At 59.5% G+C, this 24,754-nt stretch overlaps 1 protein-coding gene across 1 annotated transcript in view; it reads left to right on the top strand.

Annotated features, from left to right (window-relative positions):
• The first annotated feature begins 18,480 nt into the window (after positions 1 to 18,480).
• SHISAL1 (shisa like 1) overlaps positions 18,481 to 24,754 on the top strand; it is a 74,085-nt gene continuing 67,811 nt past the window's right edge. The window contains exon 1 of the mRNA XM_047742616.1: positions 18,481 to 18,845. The gene's annotated coding sequence lies outside the window, so the exon portion shown is untranslated. The remainder of the gene's footprint in view (positions 18,846 to 24,754) is intronic.

Raw genomic sequence — 24,754 nt, 5'->3', positions numbered from 1 at the left:
CGCTGCACAGGGAACCCTCGTTACCAGCGGGCCAGTGTCCCTGACCCAGTGGCCGGCCCTTCCAGAGGGCTGGGGCTGTCCCGGGCAGAGGGCGTGACACCCTGGACACAGGCCTGCTCCGTCTTGGAGGGCTCCGCACCACTGGAAGCTGAGCATCTGGGCCTGACCAGCTCAGGCTGACCCTCCCCCTGCCTCTCCGATGCCCTGGGGGCACATGGCGAGAGGGCACCCATGTATCAGCAGAGGAAACAAGCCTGCTAAGGCAGCGGGCCCACACCCCTTGCCACATTGCCGCTCAACCATGCACGGCAAAACGGGGTCCCCGCGGTCACCACCCCACATCCATGGGCCACAGTGCTGTGGTGGATGGGCACTCAGCCTCTCTGCTCCTCAGTCTCAGTCTCCCCATCTGTGCAATGGGTCTAATCGCAGTATTTGCTGCTGGTACTGGGCACAAGGCATGTGGTGCGGGCTGTCATATGGCCGGTGACGGTCACCTTCTGTGCTGAGCCCTGTAGAGGAGCTGGGAGGGAATATGCCTGCCTTCAAGATGCCCGAGGCATAAACCACGGCTGCCCCGAGGCCCAGGCCAGCAGGCATCCAAAGGAGGGACCTCCACAGTGGGGACACTGAACCCAGCCTTGCCCTGAGACGGGATGCACCCTTTTTCTCTCTATTGTGAGTAGGAAAGGGCGTTTGAGAAAGAGCTCCCAACAGGCATCGGCCGCCTCATTGTCATGAAGCCGGAAGTCCAGGGTCGAGGTGTCTGCGGCGCTGGCTCCTTCCGGCCCTCTCTCCTCGGCTTACAGACTGCCGTCCTGACCCTGTGTGGGTCTGTGTCCTCGACTCTTCATAAGGACATAAGGCATATTGGATTAAGGCTCACCTTAATGCCCTCCTTTAATGTCATGATTTCTTTAAAGACCCTGTCCCCGAATACAGTCACATTCTGAGGTGTAAGGGGTTAGGACCTCAACCGAGGAAGCGTGGGTGCACAGCGAACTCTACCACATGGGGCAACTCGCCCAAATCTGGAATTTGAGGAGTACTGATCGTCCGGAGCCTCAGGTTCGCGACCCCGGGAACCCCTGTAAGAACGCCACCCCTCAGCGCCACTGAGAGCTCTGCTTCCTACAGGGAAACAGGCTGGGAGGGACCATGACTTTCCCCGGTCGCATGGCCAGCCAGGGGCTGAGGCAGCTCTTGGACCCCGGCTTGGCTCGTTCTAGAGCCTGCTGGCCTCCACCCTGCTACAGCGGCTTCCTAAGATTGTCCGGGAAAGTTCTGGGTTCCCCAGAAGCCGCCTGCAGGGGCCATGACACGGTCCATGGCTTTCCATCAGGTTGTAGAAGCTGGCCAGCCAGCTAGTCCTGGAGCCTGCCCCGGGACACAGAGCTCAAGACCGATTTATCCGGCACCCACAGTGTGCGGCCCCCACCGGGCCCCCGCTGTCTGGGATTCATGGGATGAATCGCGGGTGATGCACAGCAGGGTCGTGGCTCTGGAGCCACACGGTCGCCGTGCACCGAGGCCGCTCGCTTACCACACATCTGTAGACCCAGGACATGCAGCCAAGAGCTGGGCTGCAGATGGGCCCCCTCCCTCCGGTTTGGGCCCTGTGGGGGGGCTGGCCTTTCCCATGTCCCAAGCCCTAGCTGTCCCGGAAGTGAGTCGTGACAGAGGTTGGGAGGACTTCTCAGGGAGTGGGGCGGGGGCACATCTGGCCCCCACATGTTCTCGCGCCTCCCTCCGTGCCAGCGGCTCCAGCCCGTCCCTCTCATCACCCCGAAGTTGCCCGTGGACACACGTCCCCGCTGCCGGCCCCAGCTCTGAATTCTGGCCGGAAGCAGCAGGAGCGCACAGCCCTGTGGGGCAGGGAGCGGCAGCAGCAAAGAACACGTGTCTGTGTCCCGGTGGGGATGGTGTCGCCAAATCACATTGGAGGAGGTGATGGGTGGAAGCTCCAGGACCTTCACCCCCAGGCTGCAGGGTGATGCTCGGTCAGGCCGAGGCTCCGCGAACTTGTGCCTTTCTCTGTGCTGTCGCCGCTCCTTGGAAGCACGCGGGTCATCAGCATCAGCGGCCCCACTTAACGGCTGGAAAACGGAGTCAGGACCAAACCATGGAACGTTGGCCAGGAGGGGCAGGGAAGGAATTTCCACTCCACCTAGAGCTCTGATGCCTGTGTGGCTGGGCCGCCCCAGCTGCACCCTTAGGGATGCTTTTCTCCATTCTACTCTGTGCTCCCCCAACATTCACGGCCACCCCCCAAGTGTTCAGGTCCCTTCTGCTTCCCAGCCTTGGCCTACGTTGGCCCTACTCCCTGAAATGCCTTCCCAGGCCCACCCTACTGTAGCTCCCGGGGAGGACTCGGGGCCAGGAAGCTGGGCACAAGGTCCCCAGGCCCAGACTTGCCTTTCCCTTGAGACCTATGTGGGCCCCTTCACCTCTCTGAGCCTCCCTGCCTCAGTTTCTGCATCCGTAGAATGGGAATAGATTTGAATCCTTCTAAGAGCTGTGAGAGGGTCAGTGAGAGGTAGATGAGAAAAGCCTTTTCAAAATGGGAAAAGCTTTCAAGGGTGTCATCACCAGTCTGCCCCAGGACCTTTGCATATACTCCCTTGCAGCCCATGGGAGGGTGATGAGGGTTTCTCCCCTTCAGCCAGCCTTGCAGAGCCCAGTGGCCAGGCCAGCCAGAGCTGTAGGTTGGGGATAGGGGTACCTAATTCTTCTTATTGTTTTTCTCCTCCTTCTCTTTCTCCTCTTCCTCCTTCTTCTTCATCATCATCACCATCATGGTCATTCACATAATGGGTCAGGCTTAGCCCATGTAGCCCTCCTAGTGGAGTGTGTGTTCTGGTTACCTGTCAGTGGGATGAGGACGCTGAGTTAGGCAAGGCCAGGAAGTAGTTGAGCTGGGATTCCACTCTGCAGCCGCAACAGTGTTGCCGTCAACCACTGTGTGGCCTACCGGGGAGCAGGTGCTGCCCCAGGCCACATGAGTGCCTTGTTCTTGGCCCTGCCCAGCAGCTTGGGGCCACCCTCTCCAAGATCACTTGCCCTGGCTAATTCCCCTGGGGCTGGGCCCTAGGTCACCACATCAAAACCTGCGGTTTCTGGAGGCTGAGGGTTCTGGATGGGTAACCCGTCAATACCCACCATGAGGCTTTCGCGGCTCTTGCTCTGCCCGCCCAAAATGTGGCTAAAAATCTTGGCTCCATCAAGGAACACTGGACCCGCCTGAAACTCTGGGCCCTGGCATCTGCTAGGTCCTCAGCATGGCCTCGGCATGGCACCACATTCCTCCTGGCCTCCTAGCCTCCACATCCCGGGACACATCTGAGCCCTACCAAGTCCCCAGAGACACTATGGCCTTTGACCTCCTCCTCCTCTCCCCCTCCATGTGGCAGAGTGCTGTCTCGACCAAACTTTCCCCAGGACCCTCTGAGCATTCTCCTCCTTGACCAGGACTTGACCTGAGCCCAGCTCCCACAGAGAATCCCGCTTAGCCGCTTTATCAAGGATCCCCAATTCCTCATCCCCCATCCTTGATGTCTAAGTCCTTGGCCCTTGGGAAGAATTCTACGGGGCTGTTTAGCAGGAATCCCCCAACCCCCGAGGACTAATCAAGCCCCTCTTAGTAATTTTCCATCCACTGACCCCTCGCTCTGCTCCATGGCTGTAAAGCCCCAGCTGTCTTTGCTGTATTTGGAATTGACTTCAAAAACTTGATCTCGTTGCCGTAGTCCTGACCCTTATAGCAATAGTCTTGAACAAAGTCTTCCTTGCCATTTTTAGCAAGCATCTGTTGCAATTCTTCTCTTTAACAACCCCTCCTTAGCCTCTGCCAGCTTAGCCGTCCTCCCCCAAAGCCGCTCACCCCTGAAATCTTACTCTGTATCTTCATCTACGGCAAGTGTGGTGTTCAGAGCCCCGACTTCACCTCCCGGCTCCCCCTCCGGGACGGCGCTCCTTACACCCTCATCCATGACTATAAAATGAGTAAAGAAGAGAGAAGAAACCACACACAGCACAGACAGCAGACTCTGAGCAGAACAGGTGCTCAGCGAACATGTGTTTCTTTGTCCTTCTCGGGCTCCTGTTTATAAGATGCCTTAAATCTGCCAGCGAAGAAAGACTCCACGCCACTGGGATAGTCTGTCTTCCGATGGGGGGAACAAAATCCCAGGTGGCGAGGGAGCGGCGATTCTCAGAAATGGTGACATCTGCCCAGCTCTGCTTCCCCATTTATCTCTCTATTTCGGTGCTCAAAAGGACAGGCAGGTGGCCAGCTGCAGAGCCGAAATTGAATAGAAGAACCAGGAAGGTATTGGACAGTCCAGGCTTAGCCCCGGTGGGGTGTGGGTCTTCAGCAGGATTGGCCTGGCATTTCGTTTCCTCCTCCACCAGAAGAGCAGGGCGGGGAGTCAATGAAATGTTCTAGGTCTTCGTCCGGAGTTTTCTTTCTCTCATCCCAGGCAGACAGTTCTCTTGCAACTGGCTGGAATCCGACCCACAGGAGGGCCTTGTAGGCAACCTGTGTCTTCACCTTGATTGGCTTAGAGGGTGGGGCCTGAGAGCAGTGAGTCTTAGCAAACGTGACACCGGAGCTCTCCCAGGGCACTAGCAAGCTTGGGCCATAGGGTGACTTGGTGCAGGAGCTGGGACCAGAGGCATGGATTCTTCTTGCTTTTATGCTGACTTCAAAAGTCCCATGCTCCGGGAAGCCTTCCTTGCATCCGCCCCCCACCCTAGGCTCAGGGTCCCTCATTGGAGCCCAAATCATGCCAGGTTGCATTCAATGCAGCTCCCTCTTTGGGGGCAGATGTGTCTGAGCACAGAGGTGGCAACAGTACATCTGCATAAATGAGAGCTTGAAAGCACGGAAGTCTTTCCCCTCTCCATCGGGCGTCTTCCGCCTGCACACGGGGTTAAGCAGAGACGCAATTGCAAGGTGCTTTTATCCCCCATAGGGCCAGCTCGGACCCAGCAACTGACTGCGAATTACAATAATACTATTAATGTAACAACAGTAAAAATAATCACCACGCTAATGCCGCCACCTATGACGAGCCCTACTACGAACCAGGTGCATTTCCCAGTGTATGTTACTGAAGGCTCGTGACGGTGACAGCCGTGGGAGGTGGATATTATTATCCTAATTTCTCAAATGAGGAACCAGAGACTCAGAGAGCTGACTCCCTTGATGAACGAGGGAGGGCGGCCCTGGAGATGGCTGTGGGCAGGGTGGAGCAGGAAGGGGCGCTTGGGGGCGGGGGGGGGGGGTGTTGGGTCATGTGGTTAGGGCCCTGGGGCTGATGCTGAGAGGACCGCTGAGCCGGAAGGAGAAGGGGCTTCAGGCAACGAGATTTTATGCTCTCACAGTTCTAGAAGCTGGAAGTCTGAGATCAAGGTGCTGGCAGGCTGGTCCCTTCTGAGGCTGTGAGGGAGAACCTGCCCGGGCTTCTCCCCTTTTCTGGGGGTTTGCTGGCAGCGTGCGGTGTTTCCTGGTTTGCAAAAGCATCCTGGAGTCCCTGCCTCTTGCCTTCACGTGGACTTCTCCCTGTGCACGTGCCTGTGTCCAAGTGTCCCCTTTTTATAAGGACATCGGTCATATCAATTAGGGCACACTCCAGGTGACCTCATCTTAACGTGATTCATTATATCTGCATCAATCCTATTTCCAGGTGAAGTGCCACATTCTGAGGTACGGGGTGTTAGAACTTCAACCTATGAGTGCTAGAGGTCAAATTCAACCTGTAACAACGACTCTGGGCAGGGCTCCGGGAAACCGGGCCAACCATGGAATCAGCAAGGTCAGGATGAGTGCCAGGTGGGCACTGGGGACAGGCCAGTGGGAGGAGGGGACGATAGGGGCCCTGGGGATACCAGTGTGCCTGGGGAAACTGGCAGCTGGTCAGGGGAGAGTTCCCCATCAGGGCAAATGATTCCACAGCCTCCCAACCCCTATCGTCAAACCATTAACCCAGGAGCGGGCCCTTGCCCCTCCCTCAGCCCTCAGATTTGGACCCCATCACCTCAAGAACTCTTGAATCTGTTCACTTCTCACAAATAAGCAAGTACTTATATACTGTAGCAGATGGCAGCGAACACCCAAAGTGGGGAAAGCCGGGAAGTGGGGTAGGAAGTGTCAGGAGGGGAGGGGGCTTCAGAGAGGCATGTGTGTCAGCCGAAGCAGGCAGGAAGAAGGCCGGGGTGGGGGTGGATTATTAGAGGACAGCAGAACTAGCTGGTAAGCAGGACCAGCCAGTACAAAGGCCCTGAGGCAGGTGTGTGCCTGACACGTCCTGGGAGCAGCAAGGCGGACGGTGGAGTGGAGGAAAGGAGCATGTGGGCAAGATGCGGAAAGGAGGTCTGGGAGGTGGGTGGGTTACCTGGTGTGCTCCTGGCCCAGGAGGCAGGCCCTGACCAAGGCTGGTTCCCCACGACCTCCACATCTGAGGGTGAGAGGAGCCTGAATGTCCAAATACCCAGCCCCGAGTCCCACCCAGGCCCCCAGGCCTGTCCTGCCCGCACGAGCCCAGCTCCCAAATCAGCAAAAGCAAACGGTGCGGCGCGTGGTTTTCATGATTGAAATCACTTTATATAACGATATCATGAAACCCTGGGAAGGAGCCGGGAAGAAAACCCCCGAGATAATGAAATAAAGACAACGGACTCGCTATGAATAGAAACCCCATTTGCAAAAACCGCAGAAGGGATCACAATATTTCCAAATCTTCCCATGGCTTTGCCTTAATTGCCGCTGAGCACCACTTTCTTCCTGATGCTTTAATCAACCAATTTACATGTATTGCCGTGCTTGACACAGGCTCGATTTCTGATAAATGAAACAAAAATATTAAGAAGACTGGCACCGTTGGGAGCAGACCCGCTCCCTGCCCGTGTTCTGCCTAACATTTCTACAAGACGTCCCCGCTCACTCAGCAAATCTTTGCTGAGGGCCTACTGTGTGCAGGCCCCCAGGGGCACAGCAGAGAGCAAGCAGATACGGGAGACCCTCCCTCCCCTGGCCGTGCGGGGGAGAACGTCCAAATCAACGGGGTATTTGTAACAACATGACAAAGGGGCAGACCGTCCCAATGGGCAGGAGATGCTTCGGCATAGAAGGAACTGGAAGGGGCAGCAGGAACTACAGAGGCCTCACTGAGCGAGCCGACATCCTGGAAAAGCTTCCACGGAGTAAGCCACTTAGCTATGGGGTCTCTTAGGGCAAGAGCGTTGTGGAGAAGGGAGGCCGTGAGCCGGCCTTGGCTCTGGGCAGGATAGGGCCCTGGAGGGAACCAAGGGGTCTCTGGGGCTGCTGACTGAGAGCAGAATGGGGACCAGAGGGGCATTTGAGTTACAGCTCTGTTCCAAATATCTCAACTCTGCGATTCTGTGGTCCTCAAACGACCTGAAAGCTTCGTGGGGCTCGGGCCTGGGGTCAGGGAGGTGCACGGAGGTTTACAAAGTGGGGTTCTCCTGACAGCTCTGCAGCTGGACGTTCTTGGACAAGTCTGTCCGCCTTTGGATGGCTTCTGTCTGTAGTCACTGCGTGGCCCGGCTGGCTGCCGTGAGTGTAGGTGAGGGAGTGGGTGACACAGTGCTAGGTCAAACATAGGTGCTCTCTGTACTCTGAGAAGCACCCCTCTGAGTCCTGCCATCACTGACTGGCTCAGGCAAGTCCTCGGAAGGGGATAGGATGGACCCACACCCACAGGGCACCGGCCGTGCACCTGTCTGGAGGCATAGGGAGTGGAGATGAGGGGTGGGGCCACTTGAGCTCTCCACAAACAGGGACTGAGCTACAAACAATGGGTCCCTCATTAGGCCCCCAAGGCCAGACTTGGGGCTAGGAGAGGACCCTGCCAGGCTCTGCTCATGATCTGAAGCCTCCACGCTGCATATCGACACAGGTGCCTCTGGGTCCCCAAGACCCAGCATGCAGGCCCAGGCAGGACGAAGCCCCCCACCCCGCCCCCCACACCCCGATGGGCACACCTGTGTGCTCACTGCTTAGCTGAGTGCCACTGGGGAGACTGTAGGAGTCACCCACTGGCTCTGAGCCCCAGGCTCCTCCTCTGTGAGACGGGGTTGCGGGAAATCCAGCAACTTTGGCAAGTGACTTGCATGACTAGAGCTCTGTCCAGGATAGGAAGCATTTGTTTGCTCCGGTCATGGCCTCTGCCTTGTCCTCTCTGGCCTCTGAGATCAGTCCCCAGCCCTCGGGAAACCCCATCCATGTTCACCCAGTAGGCAGCATTAACTTTAAGTCCATCCTCCCACCCAGCTCTGGGGGGCCAGGACTGGGAGGGCGCAGGGCCACTGTCATCCTGTCTTGCCTCCTCCCCTCCCATGCCTGTCAGGACAATGGAAACCTGGAAGGGTCCCTGACAGCAGCCTACCAGGCTCATATCTGATTGGCCCCTGGCCCATGTACATGTGAATCACTGTTTTGCTGTCCCCAAAAGTAGAGGACAAAATTATACTTGGTAGCCCCTAGGAATGGGGAGTTCTCTACCCGAGAGGACGCTAGTGGGGCGATTCCTCCCAATCTTCCCACAGGGTCTCCCCGCAGGTCCCCGCCCCACCCCTCAGAGACACAGAGCATGGCCATCTTCTCTCCTTGCCAGCCAGGCCCTGCGGAAGTCATCCATTGTGCCCATGACCCGAGGAGGCATGACACCAACACAAGCACCCACTGTGTGCGTCAGAGTTACCTACTGTGTGCCATGTTTTGTGCATACCGCACAGCACAGCACCGTGCCCCCATGATGGGCCACAATCCCCATTTTATAAAGGGGGAAACGGGCTAGGAGAGGTAAAGCCACGGGTCTGAGGTCACAAAGCCTGTGAGTGGCTGATCTGGGGTCTGGCCCTGGGCTGTCAGGTCCCAGAGCAATGTTCTGGGCTGTTAGGCCCTGATACAGAGCCAGTAAGGGTGTGCCCTTGGCAGGGGCTGGAGGTAGAAGACGTGGCCTGGGAGGAAGGTCTCTGCCCTCCCTGGCAGGGGGGCGGGGTCAAGGCAGGCGCTGTGGACCAGCTCCACCTGCCCATGAGAGGGTGTGGCCATTTCCTCACCTGGGGATCCTAGCCTGGGGGACTGGTGGCTTGCTGAAGGTCACCCACAGGGAGTGGCAGAGCCAGGGTTCAAATACCTCCCCATCCTCCTGGCAGTACCTCAGCATAGCAGCCAAGCATGGACTTGGCACTTTCTCCAAGATTGAAACGGCCTCCCTTCCTCTGGCTCCTCTCCTCTTCTAAACAGCTGGCAGGGCTCAGCCCTGTGCCCAAAGATGCCCAGAGCAGCTGTCCCCTCTGTGGGCAGCCGGGTCCTTTCTCTCCTGCTGCTCACGGGGCTGGGAGGGGCGGCTGCTGGTTATTCTTAGCTCTCCGGGGCCCATAGCAAGGTCACCCTACCGTCCCGAGGGAGAAGCAACTCAGATTTGGACAGGTTGGCAGAGTGCCTGGTCCCCGGGCTGCCCTGCTCAGGAAGGCCGGGGCCATTCCTGGTTCAGGGATTGGGCCGGGGGTGGGGGGCAGCCAGAGGCAGGCACGCCCCTCCACCCAGCGATTTTTGCCTGTGGGTGCCCAAGGCCCAAGCCCAGGTGCGCCTGTGCTCACTGATGTGTTCTGGGGCACCCAGGACAGCGCCTGGCACCTAGAAGAGGCTCCCTCAGTACTCATGGAATGTTTTGGTGGATTAATCCACGAAGAAGCCCTGTCTCCTGTTTGAGAACCATACTGTCTGGTGGGGGAAGTCAGTGGTTTCCATAAGGGTCGTCGTAGCCAACGGTCTACAAAGCGCCATCTACACATCATGGGCCACAGGAAGGACAGCCAGACCTCTTCAGTCCTTGCAACAGCCATACAGATCAGAACTCTTTCTTATGCTCACGTTACACTGCAGGAAGCCGGTGTGGGGAAGCCAAGGGTCCCTGGGCATGACTCCAGACCCCAGGGTGGAAACCATCCTGAAGCTGGCAGACTGGGATGGGAGCTCCAGAGGGAAAGGCCAGCTCACTGTGCCCTGAGATGGACGGGTGGGGACTGGTGTTCTAGAAGAGGCAGCGTACATAAACAGCGACCCTGGAGCCTGTCGCGGAGAAAACCGGGACCTTTGGTGTGTCCGCAGTGGCTGCCTATGGGATGCTGGGTGCGCCAGGAAGGCTGGGTATTTGGGGATGTTGGGGGCCCCGTGTCAGAGGCTGAGGGCAGGCAGGAAGCAGGATCAGGGCTACACTTTGTCAAGAGCCCCTTGGCTGCCCTGGGGAGGGGGCACGGTGGGGGGACCAGGACAGCTGGGGCCTGGCCCAGCAAGAGTGAGTGGTGGGGTCTGATGTCAGGGCTGGAGATGGCCTCAGGTCGCGCTGACAGCTGGGAGAGGGAGGAGGACACTGGAGGGAGGGAGGCAGAGATGAGAGGAACCTAATTACACGGTGGGATTAATCACAGCACCTTTACGGGAAGGACTTCTCACATCATTATCTGCAGCGGAATGGGCAGCTTGTTTGGGGTGCGTGCAGAATTAATTAAGGCCAGGGACGCCTCAGAGAGCTGCGAATGAAAGGGGCAAGGCAAGTGCCAAATGTGCTTATTAATAAAATATCAGACACGGCCAAGCCATGCGCTGGGGGCCCCGGGGGAGCTGCGAGGGCCATCCACCCCGCTCCGCCTCCCAGGCCGGCTAGAAGCACGGGTGCAACTTCTTGAACTGAGGCCTGCTCGGGGCTGGGGCCCTGTGCTGGCTGACCATGGGGACATCAAGTCAGGTCAGACCCAGGCCAGCCCTCCAGAAGCTCCTGGTGGGGACAGAAGCACAGACGAGCAGTGTCGCTTGGTGTGACCCGGGTTGTGATGGGCAGGAAGCCCAGAGGAACTAGCCTGGGCTCAGGGAAGGCTTCCAGAAGCCAGAAGGAGGAAGCAAGTGACCAGCTCATCAAGGATAGGAAGGAACAAGAGACAACAGTCCGGGAAGAAAAAGCGAAGAGCTGGAGGCTGGTGCTGTGAAGTCGGTTCAGGAACGATGGGAGACAGAGCAAGCCTAGCGTGAATCTGTGGCAGGCGATGGAGCTTGGCAGTGTGTCCTGAAGGCACCGGGGAGCCATAGAAAGCTCCTGAGCAGGAGAGTGAAGCTGTCAGATTTGGTTTCACACAGATTTATTTGGCTCCCGGGGGGCCAGAGAATGGAGTCAGGGAGGCTGCTGGCTACTGCATGAGTCCAGGCAGGAGAGTGAGGTGTGAACTGGGTGGCACCAGGGGGCACTAGGAGGAATGGCCAAGAGTCTGAAGTCAGGCACTCCAAGGGCTCTGCCTGATGAACCCAGCACCCTGGGGACGGACTGGTGAGAGCGTGAGCCTTGTCAAGGGGAGAGTTCCCACACAGATTGGCCTCTCTGTCCATGGCCCCAATCCTACCCTTCTCTGGGAAAGGACAGACCCACGTTCAAATCCCAGCTTGACCACTTCTTAGCTGTGTGATTCTGCGCTTGTCGCTTAACCTCTCTGAGCTGTTTAGCCAACTGTAAATAGAAATGCAAAGAAGCAACTCCTAGGAGGGTAATACGGAAGCAGGGAGGCCATCGAAACGACAGTGGGGGGCACGGAGCACCCAGGAAACGGAAACCCTGCCTTCTTTCGTCCTGGCGTATGTGTACCGGGCTGATACCTGGCCCCCTTGGGAAGGGGGGAGAGAAGCCATACTTCCTGCCCCAAGCAGCTGTCAACTTAATTCAAGAGCAAAGGTGGCTCTTCAGCTCACAGAGCTCAGGTGACCTGTCCAGGGCCAAGCAGCTGCCCAGCGGACACTCCTTCAAACGACAGTTTTATGGAGCAAAGCCCTCACCCCACTGCCCCAAGACAGCTTCTGAGAAGGGGCCGGGGGGGACAGTGAGGCCCTCAGGGTTCAGTCCCTGGTCTCCCCTCACATGCGGTGTGACCTCGCCGGGCCCCCTCCCGCGGCCCTGAGACCGCGGTATCCCCCTGCCCCCACGTCCCGCGTTTTCCGTAGGTGCGAAGGCACACAGAGGGCCCGGAGCTCAGGCGGGCCCCGCACATGCCAATTATCCGGATCATCACCGTTGTTGTGAGGACTCGGGGGCCTGCCCGCAGGGAGGGCTGGGCGGCGTGGAAATTAGGCCTCCGCTCGGGGTGCTTGGCTCAACCTACCAATTTGCATCATATTAATCTTCGTCATCTGCGCTCCGGGTGGAGGTGCTGGTGAGACACGGGAGCCCGAGAGCCACCAGCTGCAGCACAGCCGGAACCCGGACAGACTCGGGCACGGGCGTCCTGTCTATCAGCCAGGTGCGTGCTGGGGACAGGCCCGAGGGGGTTTCTGAGGCCCAGCTGGAGATCCCTCACTGCCCCCAACGTAGCCTCTCTGCCTTCCTTGGGGGGCCTGGGCTGTGCCTTCTGGGGGCCAGGCCTGGCCTCAGCTCCCCGCCGTCCCCCTGCAGGAGGTGAACCAACTTGCCCAAGGCCACCAGCGGGCACTAGGGCAGCCGGGATTCAGTCCCAGGGCACGCGTCCCTGCCATTCTAAGTTCCCCACCTGTGAGACTGTCACAGTGACAGAGGACATGGGCTCTGAAGCCACAGGCTTGTTGTGACTTAATACACGCCATGGCCTGGCACAGCCTCGTGCGACCTGAAGGCAGCCTGTCAGTGACTTAGACCGATGAGTAAACTGAGTCTCCGAGGACTTGTTTTGCAGCTTGGAAGGTGCAGCTGGCGGTCGCCCACCAACCCTGCCCGGCTCCCTCTGCCCCCTTGCAGCACACACGCTCCTGCCCCCCACCCCCACCCCTGCAGCAGCTCCTGATGGCTGGACACCCGCAGGCTCCAAGCCTTAGCATCTGGGGCAGGCCGGTCTGCAAGGGCCACCGTCTCCAGTCTTGCCGTTGCCCCGGGAGCAAGGCCCATTGCTGGAGTCAGCGGCCACAAGCCTGGCAGGGCTTCACTGCCAGCCCTCTCCAGACGGATGGAGACTGCGTCTTTTCATCCCCGTGTTGAATTTGCAACTTGTGCTTCCATCTCCCTGATAGCCACATAACCGGCTATCAGGGGGTGGACTGAACGAAAGGGAAACCCTCGGGAACATCTCGGTGCCATACCTGAGAAGGGGGAGCTGTCGTGAGCCATGGCTTGGGTCGGATGAGGGACTGAGGCTGCCCTTGGCACACACACTGTGGCCCACAGCACCTGCGGAGCAGGGCCGCTGGCAGGGATGTGGGAAGACGGGAATCAGAACACGGAGGGCTTTGGGTGCCAAGCTAGGGACCCAAACTTCATCCCAAAGGCATAACCACAGAAGGGCCCCAGACAGAGACACGGCTAGGTCAGGGTCATGTTGTGCAAAGACAGCCCTGGGGGTCTGCAGCGGGAGGGATGGGCTATAAGTGTCTTCCCCCCGTAAAAATTAAGTAGTTGACACAAGTGATGGCTGAGTACATTGATTTTTCTTTACATATATAGATAGACAGGTTTTTCTATTAGCACTTAATTAATGCCCTAGCTTAGAACAGCACCCATTCATTATCTCACAGCTCCGCAGGTCGGAAGCCCGGGTGGGCTCAGCGAGTCAATGCTCGGGGTCTCACAAGGTAGAAATCAAGGCATCAGCCAAGCTGGGTCCTTGTGGGGAGACTCTGGGAGTCTTTTTGGGGGGACCCCGTCAGGACGCTGGCAGGTGGCCGCAGGACTGAGGTCCAGCTTCTCACTGGCTGGGGGGGGGGGTGCTGCTGTCCCCTGAGAGCTCCCAGCCCAGCAGGAGCCTCCCTCCCCGGGAACCCTCCCTCTTCACCCTGACTTGGCTTTGACCTCCTCTTCTAACACCAGAAGGGGGGACCCTCACGTTTTTGTAAAGGGCTGCTGTGATCAGCTTAGAGGCGGGATAATCTCCGTATCCGAAGGTCAGCTGATTAGTAACCTCCATTACAGCTGCAAAACCCCTTTTGCCACTTGCTGGAATCTCAGAGTAACCCGGGGTGAGAGGCGGCGGGACCGGTATAGAACCGGGCTTGCTGTGGGCGCGCTTCCGAAGCCGACCCGTCTCTTCTGGGCTCCGAGGGGTCCTGCCAGGCTCCCTGCCAGGGCCGGAAGAGAAACCGCGCTCACCCCTGTGGCCACGAGGGAGGCAGGCAGGAGCCGGAGGCAGGCAGGAGCCGGGAGGAGCGGGAGGCTGCGCGGAGGCTCCCCGCAGAGTCACGTCCCTGGTCCCTGCGCTGCCCCCTGCCAGCCGGCCCTGGAACCACAGGGAGGCTTCGGCTGTTCTGCCACAAGGAGCTGCCCTGGCCAGTTGGGAGAGTGTAAGCCGCGAGCTCCCAGGATGGCATGTGACCTGCCTGGCCTCCCGCCTCCAGGTGGTCAGGGCTGGGAGGCAGAGGCCTGGCTGCTGGCCGGCTGCTCGCCCCGCTCCAGGGCCTTGCATCCTCTGAAGACAAAGGGGGATGGACTTGATGCCCCCGCCCCGCCCCGCCCCCGAGCAGTGCTTTGTCCAGAGGTGGAGGAAGCCCCAGTGTTTCAGCCCCTCCAGATGGAGAAGGTCTCAGGCTGCAGAACGCGAGTGAACCTGACTATCACCCCTCTCTGCTCCATAGGAGGGACCGAGTGGCCCGATGGTCAGGAACCTAAGCCCCAGGCCAGGCCCACAGTTCAAATCCCTGGCCACATCCTCCATGGGTGACTCTGGGGCCGAGGTTCCAAATGTCTCTGAGTCTCTGGTTCCTTGTTTTGAATTCGGGAAATAGGGGCTTGAGGTCAGAACCCTAAGATCTTGAAGAGGAAGGAGGGACTTGAGGGGCCTTGGGGAGGGCAGAGGCTGCTCTCCAGGAAGGGGGGGGGGGAGGGGAGTAAGGGGAGTCAGTGCAGAGCCTGGGGGCCGGCTGCTGGTGCTCACACTGGCGCCCCTCCCCCTGCCCACCACAGGGGCTCAGCTTCCAAGGGCCTCGCTCCCTCCCAAAGGGGGCTCCCTGTACAGACCTCTGCGGAGCGCCTCACGTCCCCAACTTCTAATTAAATGGCAGTGATTTTGACGTGACAGGTGATCTTCTCGGGAGGGCTGGCTTTAAATTTAGCTCCCTCCCCAGCCAGCCCTTTGAAAAGGCTGCTCTCCACGGAGAGAGCAGAGAGAGCGTGAGTCATCGCCAGGCCTCCCTCCCGCCCTGGTGAGCAGCGGCGTTTTGCGGGGGAGCAGGCCTCCCGAAGGCAGAGAAATAGTAAATAGGGATGGTATTAAAGGCGACCATGCCTGTGGAGCTTGACACACAGTAGGCTCAGAAATGGGGCATCTGTGTAATTACCCGCACATACCGCCTCACGTCTCCCTCCCCCAGCCCGGCCCCCAAGAGGGGACACAGAGATTTGTGGGCTGGGATGCCCAGATGCCCCTGTCCAAGCGGCCTCGGAGCCCACTCCTCCTGCTTCCGCAGATGCACAGTCGGCTGGCGGGAGCTCTAAAGCCAGAAAATGCTCCCCGCCCCTGAAGATATCCTCTTGCCCCCTAGTCCCTAAACCTGGGGATGTTACCTTATATGGCAAGAAAGCGGAAAAAAAAAAATGAGCTTTAGCAGACCTTGAAGGGCTTTGAGATGGGGAATGATCCTGGATTGCCAGAGGACCCCAAATGCAGTCACAGGGGACCTTCTGGGAGGGAGCAGATGAGGGGGGTCCGACGCACACGCACACAGAGGAGCAGGCCACACAGAGAGCCAGACAGATGCTGGCCTTGGAGGCTGGAGTGACACGGCTATACGACAAGGATGTTGGCAGCCGCCCGGAGCTGGAGCGGTCCTCCCTTTTAGTCCCCGAGGGAGGCAGCCCCCCAGACACCTGACTTCCGCCCAGTGATGCTGATTTTTGGTTTTCTGGCCTCCAGCACTATAAGGGAATAAATATATGTTGTTTTAAGTCACCAAGTTCGGGGTCATTGGTTACAACAGCCATCGGAAACCAGCACACAGGAGTTGGGAGAAGTAAATGAGTTTGCCATCTGTCACACCGCTGGGAAAGAGCCACGCTGAGATTCCAGGTCCCCATCCGACCAGTCTCCCGGCCCATGCTGTTCCCTGCACACTTGGGACCCCCCCCCCCAACGGAAGAACAGAAGGGACATGAGGCAGATCCAGTACCAACTAAGTGGCAGGAGCTCCTTTCCTCTATGACACAGTCTCTCCTTTAATCCCTATGTTGACCCTTCAAGATGGATAAAAGCATCCCCATTCTGCAGATGAGGAAACTGAGGCTCAGGGAGCCAACCTAGTTCTGTCCAAGGTAGGGGAGCCAACCATGGGGAAGGAGAAGGTGCAGGCTCGGGAGCACAGGGAGGGCAGCCTCACTGGCACACAGCAGGTGGAGAGTGGAGGTTTGAGGCCGACTAGGGCAACCCCCCCACTCCATGGGGCACCTGGCTGCAGAGCAGGCTGGGAAGGCAGGCTGGGCCCCCAGGGCCAGGAAGGGGTGATTGTGTTTGAGCGGGTAGATGATCAGGGTGGATGGAGGTCTAACACCCCGAGTCATCACCCAACGGGGCTGTGAACCTCTTGGGCACAGTGAGCTCGTCTCATCTCTGGGTGACTTGCATCAGACAAGAGACAGGCCCAGAGCCCTGCTCAGTGACATGAAGGGGGGGGAGGGACTGTCCTGAATAACAAGGCTTTCCAATATACCCTGGACATGCCATACCCAGGTACACACACAAGTGCACACATACACACAAAAACCACACACACTAGGCACACACACACACACACACACACACACACAGCCCACACTATATAGCCTCGATGACCCCCAGGACACAGCCTCTGGCGACAGAGGACAGACACCTCTCGACCTCCATACCACCCCCATGAGCTCTTCAGCCTGTTTTTTCACCTTTCTTGTCCTTGGTTTCCACCATAACATGGGGTGACCACGGACCCCCTCTCGGGAGGGTTGGCAGGTGCCAGGCGAAGTGCGTCACGTGTCCTGCCTCATTTAATCCTCACAAGATCCCAGGAGGGAAGTGCTGCTGCGATCTTTTTAGGGAAGAACACTGCCCCAGGAGGAGAGCCTGGGATGGAAGTCAGGGATCTGGGCTGCAGCCCCACTTCTGCCTCTTGCTGGCTGTGTGGCTCACGGGAGGTGTCCTAACCTCTCTGAGCCCCAGTTGCCTGCTTTGTCTGTAAAAAGGGGAGGACACCACCCAGTGCTTTGGTGAAGAATAAATAAAATACAATGTATAAAAGGGCCCAGCCCCGTTTCTGGTGAGGTTCGATCCTTGTCCATAACCATGAAACCAGATCCAAGGATGGGAGAGCCCCAAGGAGTTTGCCCTCAGGGAATCGACCTGCGTTCCAGGGCACTAAAACGCACTCTCCCTCCCAAATAACCAAGGGATAGCCACCCTCATCACCACCCCCTCTGTAGGGTCCCTACAATGTCCCCCCACAGTCCCTACCCACTGGAGGTCAGGGGGCCTGGGACAGAGGAAGGTGGCAAGAGGGGCTTACTGAGGTTGGCTCTCTGACTCAGGGCCATGCAGAGCACCCGGCACACCCAGACGGGAGGGCCAGTGGGAAACAGGGGCTGCTGGGGAGCACAGGTAGAGACACGAACTGGAACCGGAGAGGGGAGCCCAAGCAGCGGTCACGGTGGTCAGGGAAGTTGGGCTTTGTCTGTGGGAAACCGAACACAGCCGCCTTTCGGATGTGATGGATCCTCTCCCCTGACCCAGCCACCCAGCACCCAGCGCCTGGTCTGGCAAGAAGGAATGGCTCCGTTGACAAGAATGGCCTGGGGAGAAAACTGACCCGGCGAGCCTCCTGGCGCAGGAGGCGGGACATCTGCCACGCCAGGGTCTGCCGGGCAGAAGAGGGTCTGTTCTCCCCTAGGCGGGGGCCGGGAGCACCACCTGGAAGGAGGCAGGTGAGTGCGGGGCGCCTGGGGAGCCAGGAGTCGGAGGGAGACAGGGTGGGAGGGGGGCAGAGAGAAAGGACAGAAGGGAGGAGAGAAGGGGAGGGAAAGTAGGAAGGAAGGAAGGACGAAGGACAGAAAGAGGGAGGGAAGAAAAGGCGATAGTGAGCAGAAAGACGGAGCCACAAGAGGAAGGAAGGAGAAAGACTGCGAAAGAAAAAGCGAGAGGAGGAGGAGAGCGCGAGCGAGAGCGAGAGGGAGAGCGCGCGAGCGGGAGGAAGGGACGGAGGGAGGGTGGGGAGAGAGGGAGGGAGAGAGAAAGAAAGAGGGAGAGCGGCCGGGCGAGCGCGAGAAAGGGAGAGCGCGAGGGAGGAGGAGGGCGGGCGGCAGCGGCGGACGCCGGCGCTGGGAGAGGGGGAGCGCGGCGCGGCGGCGAGGGCAGGACGGCGGGGAGCCGCGAGGACGGCGAGGGGGCAGCAGAGGGCGCGGAGCGAGCGCCGAGCGCCAAAGAGTGAAGTGGCGGCGGCGGGCGCGGGGCCGGCGAGCAAGAGCGCGGCGGCGGCGGCGGCGGGCGCGGCGCGGGGCGCGGGGCCGGCCGGCGGGCGGGAGGCGCGGGCCGCCCAGTAGCCGCGGGCGGGCGGCGCGGGGCGCCGGCGGGGCGGGCGGCGGGCGGTCGGGGCGCGAACCCGAGTCCCAGCCGAAGCCCCAGCGCCGCGCCGCACCGCGCCGCGCCCCCCCCCCCCCCACCGAGCGCCTAGGAGCCCCCGAGCCCCGCGGGCGCCCCCGAGTCCCCGCAGCCCCCGGGGCCGGGACAACTGTTGCGGCGGCGGCGGCAGCGGCGGGGGCACCGCGGGGGCGTGGGCGGCCCCGCGCCCCAGCAGGCGGCTCAGCCCCGCGGGCGCCGGCTCCCGGCGGCGGAGCGAGGAGCGAGCGGGCGGCGGGCACGAGGTGAGCGGCGCCCCGGGCGGGCCGGGCTGGGGCCGCGCGGGGGAGGGGCGCGCCCGGACGGGAGGCGGGGGGCGGAGGGGGTGGTCCGAGCGCCCCGGGAAGAGAGGGCCGGGGGCGGGGCTCCTGGCGGGGGAGGGTCCCGGCGGGGGGGGCGGGGTCTTCGTCGCCGGGGCTCGGGAGAAAGGGGTGCTGGCGCCCGGAGCGGGGAGGGGTGGGCGCGCTGGGAGAGCCGCGGTGGGTGCTTCGGAGGGTCCGGCGTGCCTTGGAAAGGGGTCGGGGACGTCGGGCGGAGAGTCTGGGGGCGGGAGCCGGGTGGGGGTTAGCCGATGCTCTGGCGTTGGGGTCCGCGCCAGGGCTAATCAAGGTCGGGGTCGCTGAACCTTGGAGGGGAGGGGACCGAAGAGCAATCTGGAGCGCGTCGTGCCGGTACGCGGCAGTTGGGACCGGAATGCGCGTCCGAGGTGGGGACCGGCGTCCGAGGACCGAGTCCCGGAGCGCAGCGAGCGGGGAGCCCCGTGCGCGCCGGACAGAGTTCCGGAGGCACGCTGGGGACCCAGTCGGTTCCGGGGGCCCCAGCTGGGCGGCGCGGGCCACCAGGAAGACCCCCTCCAAGAGCGCGCCCCTGGCTCCCCGCCTGCCGCGTGGCCCCAGTGGAGCCGCCGCCGCTTCCCCGGGCCGAATCAATATTGATCCCGGGCCCGGAGCCCGGTGGCCCGGCGGCGGCCTCCGAAGCTCATTAGCGCAAGCGGTTGCCATGGCAACGAGACCCCAAGCGTCTTCAGGTTATATTTATTCTAATTATTATTATCATTATTAGTATTAGTATTTGTTACTCAGCCAGAGGAAAAAAGAAAGGAGGAAGAAACGCCAGCGCGTCCTGGCGCCTCCAACTGTCCTTTGGAGAGAGCCAGTGAGGAGCCCATGGGCCAGGCCTGGTGGGTCGGGGTTCCCGGCTGGTGGCCGGCGGCACCCCTGGGGCGATGGGGCCAAGGAAGGGGAGTTACATAATACGCCCTGGGAGTATGTCTGTATGCCTCTTTGTGTCTACCCGGCCTCTCTCGGCCTCTGTGATCCCTGCGCTTAGTGACTGCTCCTGCCCAAGGAATCCCAGAACTGGATGACAGGAGCAGAAAGTGCCTTGCACCAGGAATCACAGTGGGTGGCCTCTAGCCCTCTCTCTCCTGGCTGGGTGACCTTGAGCAAGGTGCTTGACCTCTCAGAGCCTCTGTTTCCCCATCTGTAAAGTGGCCCCGGAGCCCTTGCCACCTCTGAAGGTTGATGGAGGTTGCACTGGGAAGGCCCTGCCAGTGTCTGATGGTGTGCTTTTGGCTGTGTGACCCCAGGCAGCTTTCTGTCCTTCTCTGGGCCTCAGTTACCTCGTCTATAGAATGAGGGCTTTGACCTCTGTGGGTCTAAGCCGTCTTCAGTCACTGGTGTCCGGTGAATCCCACAGCAGTCTGTGATTGAAATGCCCTTTAGCTAGCAAGTTAGGCCCCAATCAGAGTCAGACTAAGGGGCGGCGGTCCGTCTACCATCTGTGGTTTCTTCGCCTGTAAGATAGTCTCAGTGTGACCAGAAAGCATGTGGCCCAGCGGGACCTTTCACCGACAGGCGTCTTCAGGGAACGGTTGGAAATGGCTTTCAACGCAGAATCAGAATAAATTGTGGGTCCCTGGTGCCAGCTCAGGACAATCCGCACGCTGGCCAGGGTTGTCCAGAATTGAGGCGTCCCTCAACCCCTGATTCTGTGACTGCTCGGGGCAGGACCCCTGCCTGCGAGCCATCCATCTCTCCAGAGACGCTGTTTGCCGTGTGCCAGCCCTGACAGGGGTTGAGTGTGGAGCTAGAGTCCAGAAAGTTCCCTGGAGCCAGATGGCCCCCTGTGCCTCACACCTCGGGGCTCAAGGTGAAAGCCCCAGGCAGAGGGTTCTGCCATTTCTTTCGTGTCAGCATCCCACGGAGTTCCTGGCTCTGTCTCAGGCATCTGGGAGGAGAAACAGATCGGCTTGGAGCTGCGTGTGTACGTGTGTGAGTATGGGAACATGCGAGTATGTGGTGTGAGTTTGCAGCCGCCGTGGTGTGTGTGTAAATGTGTGTGGGGTGTGAATGTGTGCATGTGTGTGTAAACGTGTCTGTGCATGTGTCCCACCCACCCTGAAGCCTGTCCCGCTGGATGGGAGGGGAGGGGTGGGGGCAGGGCCAGTGCTGCTCACTCAGACTTCTGTGGGGGAGAGAAAGGGGGGAGGGAGGCCTGCCCCAGGGAGCCGCCGCTGAGAGCCACTCCCCGGTCCTGTTAGCCACCCGTCCATTCCTTCCTCCGGGCACACCGCCCAGCAAGCCCCCATGGCCACTGCCTCCGAAGGGCGTCCACTCTGCCCTTGGCTGCTCTTGAGGAAACAGCCCCTGATGGGGCCAGCCAGGGTTGGAGGCCTGCCTGGGGGAAGCTGAGGTGGGGGGGCGCACGGGGGAGCGTCTGCCCCTGAGAGCCTGAGGAGGGGTGCCAGGGGGGCCTGGTCCAGAAGGCAGGCCCGAAGCAGCCAGAAGGGAGGAGCAGAAGGTGTTCTGGGCAGAGCCCCTCGATGGGTGGTGATGCAGATTGGCTGGGGGGGGGCTGGGGGGCCGCAGGACGAGGGAGACAGGCAGCAGATGGTGCCGCCACGCAGCCCGGGCGGGTGCCAGGGAGCTGGACACCCCCCCCCCGCCCCCGGCCTGGGGGAGGGTTCAGAAGCAGGGGTGGGGTGGCGAGGAGGGGAGGATGGGTAGGTTTGGAGCTTGGACACTTACGTGGCTTGCCAGTGGGAGCCCATGGTTGGGTGGGCAGAGGGACAGGTATTTGGAAGACAAGGAGATGGGTCTGGTTTCCAACCCTCGAGGACAATCAGCCAAGCCCTTGCCAGCCCTCCCCCTTCCGGCCACACTGCAGGAGATGAGACAAGTGCCTCACAGCCAGGCCCTTGGCTTCTAAGAGGGGGAGGGAGCAAGCGGACACCAGTTTGGGCTGCGACCACTGTCTGCAAATGACATGCGACTTGGCGGACGCAGGTGCAGCATGGGGCCTCCGTGGCACTAGGCTAGCATCTGATGGCAGAGGCCAGAAGGCCTACTACGTGCCACGTGTTGTATGGAGCGAGCCCCGAGCCCCAACACCTCCTTAATCTGCAGGCCATCTGCGTGAACTGGTCCTTATGGATGGATGCTTTTGTGCCAACAAAACGGCCTCAGAGGGGTTCTGAATAACCCAGCTGCTCCAAACTGCTTCAGAACTCCACCCAGAGCCTGGCCCTAGCCCCAGGGAAGCCCCGTAGCTCCTCACACTGCTGGCAGCTGCCCTGGGTCAGGCTGCTCTGAGTCTCACTTCCGAGCCCTCATTCTGTTTCCTCTGTTCTGGACCTAGCCGGAGCGCAGCCCATCTTATGGTTGGGGTGATAGGTATCACCTCCCTTCTTGGGGACACTCTGCCTCTATTAAATCAGCCTCTGCTGGTTTGCTTCCTCCCAGCCGAGTCACACAACAGATGCACATCAGTCCTAGGATAAGCAGAGAAACCCCAGCCCCAGCTCCCTCAAAAAAGTGGCTTCTCCTAGCCCAGCTGCTCTTTCTAGAAGTTACTGAAATAATAGTCAACCTCCAAGAACAGGAGGAACTTGTGTCCTAAACACTCTTCTGTAAGGTGGGGTCCTGAACATCCGGAGCCAGCAAAAGCAAGGAGGGTGACCGGAGGCCTGGGCCATGGCCTCCTGGAGACGGCAGGTGCCGTCCACTCTGTTGGTTTGGCCTCATTCTGCACAAATCCTGGCAGGAAGCAAGTTCCATCTCCTTGTCTCTCCATCCCTCTCTTTTTGTCCTTCCTGACCTCCTTCCTGTAGCTAGCACATTGCTTGACCCCATCTCTGTGTGTGACCTGGGAACACAGAGAAGATCCCAAGGCCCTCTCAGACCTGTCCCTGTGGAGCCCTGCCTAGAGATGACCAGGGCTCAACTTGGTGGATGACTGAGTAAATGAATAGATAATTCTCTGGCTGGGACAGTGGCTGTCTTGGGACCACTGACCCTGTCACTGTACTGACTCCCCCTCGTGTCAGCTAGGTCCCCTGGTGACAAGCTCCTCCTTCCTCTTCCCCTTGACTGTGACCAGATAGGAAATTCTCTGGAGAATCTTCTCTAGGCATCCTGACTTGGCCCCTCACTGGCAAAGTCACTTGCCCCCTGAGCCCCTTTTCCCACTCAGCAGTGCAGGACATGAAGGTTGTGGGGTAAGGGGTCCTGGTAGGGTCTTGGGTGTGGGAGCACCCACTCTCCATAGCCTTAAGTTGGGGAATCAGACAAAGACGGTAACCCCAGCACGTCTGGGGCCTCTGTGCACCCTAAGCCAGAGAGGGACGCCCCAAGAGCTGCTGCTCTGGGTCCTGAGAGGAAGCTGGAAACTTGTCCACGTACCCAGATACAAATGAGGACGCTGAGTCCAGAGCCAGCTCTGGATGTGCTCAAGGTCACGGTGAATGGACATCCTGGACCTCCAAGGATATTCAGGGTTATGATGCAGACTTGGTAGGTGTTTTTCAGAGGCCCTCGAGGCTGCCTGGGGTGGGGGATCGGGAGGGGGCCGGGACGGCTGAACTGCACTCCCTTCCGGAAAAGGCTTCAGACACCCCCACCGTCACCCCCACCACCTCCAGGCCCTTGGCCATCAGAGCGGAAAAGCAGAAGCCAGATGAAATGCACATGCCTCCCATCCCAGATTTCCGGACATCAGCCATGAATGGAGCGTCTACTTTGCGTGTTCTAGACAGCCTGCCCCCTTCCCTCTCCCCCCGCCCAACTAGGGCGTACACCGATTACCGCCCATCTGTCCGCACGCACATGTACCTCAGCAGATGCGTGCAGACTCGCCTTGAGAAATTAAGAAATAATGCATGAGTTTCCCAAATTACACCCATTTAACACTGAATTAAGTTCTGGAAGCTCTTACAGAGCCCTGGGAGGAAAAAAAAATTTTTGTTCACACTTCCCTGGAAAATGAGACAAACCGTGATCTTTTAAAACCCAGCTACATAATCTGATTATTCCTCGCTGGCAAGCGTAAGAGATGCCCGGCGGAGGGCGGAGATGGCTCGGCCGCCGCGGAGAGATTTGCATGGGGAAATTGGGCCGGGAAAGTTTGCCTCCTGCACCATATTCAAAGCTCTTCGGCACTTGATAGGCTCAGGATAAAGTGCTGCTTTCTTAGATATCGGCACAAATTAAAAATAAAGACAAATTCCTTCCATAATCCAGTGCGAGAATTCCCTCCGCGGCTCCCCGAGCTGGTTACGGAAAGGATGGTGATTTCCTTTCACTTTGGGCTCCTTTTCTCCCATGCACAGCTGGATTTCTAGACTAACGGCCAATGCATTTAGCTTGCATTCATTCCACGTTTCCGGTGCACCCACCCTGTGCCAGGACACGGTGCCAGCCGGAGACCAGAGATGATGAAGATAGGACCTGGTGGGTTTTGCCTGTGTCTTTTGGGGGCAGAATAGAATAAAACAGGCATCTGCAAGGTCTCACCCTGCCTGAGGGGGCAGGGAGAGCTCCCTGGAGGTGACTTTTGGCTTGGGTCGTAAAGGGTGAGTCGGAGGGTGCCTGGCCCAGAAGAGGGCAGAGGGCTCTTCGGGAAGAGGAGTAGCCCGAGAAAATCTTGAAGCGGTCTGGCAGAGGCTTGGGGTCCCAGTGGCATCTTGTGATTTTCACGCTGGCAGTTTCCCTTGTTACCAAGCCCCTTCATATGCGTTACCTTCCAGCACCCTCGGGAAACCCCAGGGCCAACCTGTGAGTATCCCTTTTGCTAAGGAGAACAGAGCCCAGAGAGAGGAAGTGGGTGCTGGGGTCATGGCCAGACAGGGCTCTGAAACTCCAGGTTCTGGATCCCG

The sequence above is a fragment of the Lutra lutra genome, chromosome 8, assembly GCF_902655055.1.
Source record: "Lutra lutra chromosome 8, mLutLut1.2, whole genome shotgun sequence".
NCBI lineage: Eukaryota > Metazoa > Chordata > Mammalia > Carnivora > Mustelidae > Lutra > Lutra lutra.
This window is presented reverse-complemented; position numbering and strand designations above follow the sequence as displayed.